This window comes from Rhipicephalus sanguineus, chromosome 10, assembly GCF_013339695.2.
Source record: "Rhipicephalus sanguineus isolate Rsan-2018 chromosome 10, BIME_Rsan_1.4, whole genome shotgun sequence".
Taxonomy (NCBI): domain Eukaryota; kingdom Metazoa; phylum Arthropoda; class Arachnida; order Ixodida; family Ixodidae; genus Rhipicephalus; species Rhipicephalus sanguineus.
In genome coordinates, this window is record NC_051185.1 from 77,044,461 (window position 1) to 77,047,893 (window position 3,433).

General features: G+C 46.1%; 1 non-coding gene across 1 annotated transcript; it reads right to left on the reverse strand.

Annotated features, from left to right (window-relative positions):
* Positions 1-2,059: 2,059 nt before the first annotated feature.
* On the reverse strand, positions 2,060-2,254 carry LOC119372812 (U2 spliceosomal RNA). Its single transcript, XR_005179705.1, has one exon. It is a non-coding gene; the product is annotated as a U2 spliceosomal RNA (small nuclear RNA).
* Positions 2,255-3,433: the final 1,179 nt, after the last annotated feature.

Consider the following 3,433-nt stretch of genomic DNA (forward strand, 5'->3'; position numbering starts at 1 on the left):
TCAGCCATAATTCTTCATCATCAGCCACAGCACAAAGTGCAGATAATGCCTTACAGATGTGTAGCGGGTACCGCGATTCTCCGAAGAATGACGAAAAATGGCATAGTGGGAACTTCGCTACTTCAGAAAAATTGCGATGATTTATGACGTAGTGGGTACCTTGCATGTGTACTTGTATTAGTTTCCCCAAGAGACAACAACTGGCTCTACAAAGACCGCTCTTCCAGCTTTTGCTGTGACAGTTCTGCGTGTTCCACGCAGACCTGGCGATCTTTTTATCAGAACAGCGGTCTCGCACAACACAGAGTACACTCAATGACGTGCTCCTTCTGAGATCGTGCTCACTCCCTTGACACAAAGCATTGAGCCCACTAAAAAAATTCGTACTTGTCTTGTGAGAAAATAAATACTATGACTTTGCAATGAATACTGGTTTGTGCTAGTTGGTAGGAATACGTGGTACAGTTACTTCCGCTCCTCTGAAGAACGTGTTTTACCCTTGTCTCACTTTCTTAAGAGGAGAGCAAGTAACTACATCACAAATCCAATGTTTTTTTAGGATTGCCTTACCTTCAATTTTTTTTCATACAAAAGAAAAAAAACCGTTACGAACCGTTACGGAACGTTTTTTTTTTTTTGTTCCGGAACAGAAACCGAACGGAACTTTTTGCGCTGGAACGAAACTAAAACCAAAACGAAAAACATTTCGTTCCGACACCCTGGCCCAGGCACAGAAAAATAGAGGAGGCGCTGCTTAGGCTTAAATGCGAACGATTTAGAATGCCATGTGTTGCACTATAGGAGAGCGGTTGGTCCCCGCGTAGAAGACGTCACCAGTCCGAGGGAACTGTCTATGGAGCCAGCTCTACGATGATTTTCCGGTCAGCATCATTCGTTGTATTACCAGGAGTAGCACAAGTTTCCATGTCACTTGTTTATAAAATAGGAGACTAAGCTTTGTATAAACATTGTTCTGGGAAACCATGATAATACACCAGTAGAACTAACATCGAACTTTATAATAACAATTCGAATATGAGATTTTGAGGTCTTTTGTTAGCATAATGATGAGTTCTAAAATATTCTGAACTGTCGCCCAAATGAGACGGAAGACCCCTTACCGCTGGAAACTGTTTCGCGATATGGTGCAGTAGAATAAATGCGGAAACGCCAACAGAGACACAATATTTTTGGAGTGTGAGAATGGGCGCCCAAAGGAGCTCGGGGACCCAAGAAATTTGCGAGCCCCCAGGGTTCATGCGCGGAATCCGAGCCACTTTTAGGGTCTTGCGCTCCCGTCGACCGAAGGCGCAAAAAATCGATAACTAGTGTGGGTCTCCAAGGCGTATTGGGTCACACGCGCGACAACGCAGGCGCCGCACGGACCACGATGCAGTATGGCCCACGTCTCGCATAATTTTATCTTCGCCACATGTGACACCCCGTGCGTCTGACCCAACGCAGCCTGCGTTTGACCCAGTTCTCAAGCTCTGCTGATACTCCGAAAGCAAGAGCAGCCTATCCAACGCAGCTTGCGGACCCAGTGGCTTGGGTGCCCAATTCTTAAACTCTCGAATGAGAAGTAACAGACAAGTAAGTCAAGGAGAGTATAGGGGATGTTATATTTAGTCATTGTGATGTAAATGTGAACAAAGTAAAGTGGACGAAAAGATAACTTGCTGCCGGCAGGCACCGAACCTGCGACTGTCGAATAACACGCCTGATGCTCTACCACCCAGGAACGACGGCGGTCATCCTCTTGTCCACTTTATGGGGTTTATATGTGCATAGGTGTGCAAGTCAGCGACGCTAGTAGACATGACGGCGACTGTGACGGGGGGGAAGGGGGTTAGAATCTCTTAAATTTATCAGTTTTGCAGGGGTGTTTATACGCGCACAAGTACAAACGCACGCACTAAGATACTCACATGATGGCTGAACCATCTGCTCCCCCGCGCCACAAAAGATTGCTGGCTGCGCAACTGTATGACAGAGATGGTGCGCGAGTACAGTCAAACATTCACCTCATTTTAGAGTGCAATTTTCTCACCCCTGCGGGGGTGAACAGGCCGATTCCAGAGATAGTGCAAAACTGGGCTAACCCGTAGCGGAGGTGAAGCAAACTTCAAGCACTCCACCCTAATCCAAAAATAAGTTCAATATCATGGGACCAAATAGGACCCGTGTCAGATATTAAGCTCATAAGAACAGAGTTTTATTCAATATTATTTACAACGCAACATCATAAATGGTTTACAGTGAAACTCAAAACGAAAACTGGGGACTCGGAAGCTTCGCCTTTAATTGGTGAACGCGATAGCGATATCCGACACCTTCCTCATCGTGCTCTATTTCGCATGTCATTATGTTCAGTTGCCCGGTCTCACACACACGCGCACACGCACTCGACATACCTATAGTAAAAGTAAAGGTTTCCGCCCGCTTCAACAGCACTTTTATGACAACAGTGTACCCACTACGTGTGTGTAAGAGAATGCGCGCACTAATGTGTATGCCATTTGTAATCCAACAGCAGCCATTACGCGCGTGATACTTTTTCGAGGTTGCGATGCACCCACGACCTGTTCCTAAGGGACTACGCGCAGTATTGTGTATGCCTTTTGTAATGGGTGGCCTGCTTTAAACCACCAACTCGTTATGCAATTCACATGGTGTGACGCCCGATGGCAATATACGCTTACACCCCGTTTTACTGCGATATTACATTTCGTACCGTGACGCTCGTACACAGGACGCGTATGTTTGTGAAGCATTAATTACACCTTTAGTGCAGTTTCAAGGAATGCAGTGGCTATGTGGTAGAACACCTGCTTGCCACGCACACTGCCTGGGTTTGATTCCTACTAGAACCTAAGATTTTTAAATGCGAAACATTTCTTAGCGAACCTTTGACACTTTGAGCGTTTCTCTCTACGTATCTATGTATCTATTTATCTATCTATTTATCTATCTATTTATCTATCTCGCCGCCTACGCCTGGGTGTTCTCATGATCGCCCCCTTAACTAGGTGTAGACCAAAATTGGCATGGGAGGGTAAGAACATTTCACAAATACGACTGTCGGGTCATGACATGAATAACGTGAAAACCCAGTCGCGTAAGTCGTGAAACCCTTTCCTCCAGACACGTGTGGAACATCCCCGTTTACCACGGGCCGCGGAGTACGGGTGTACGCCACAGGTGATTGACAGTTTATATCACCCCAGGAACGGCGAGAACCGACATTTGTAACTTAAATGCGACAACGTTAGCAAAAACCGACATCGGTAGCGTTGACCCGAATAATGGAAAGAATGCAAATTAGGATCCAAGCAGGAATCTAACCCAAGCATTCTGCGTGGCAGTCAGGTATTCTGCCACAGAGCCACGCCAGGTCAATAAACTGTTGTTGAAAAGCAGCCTATACAGGTGT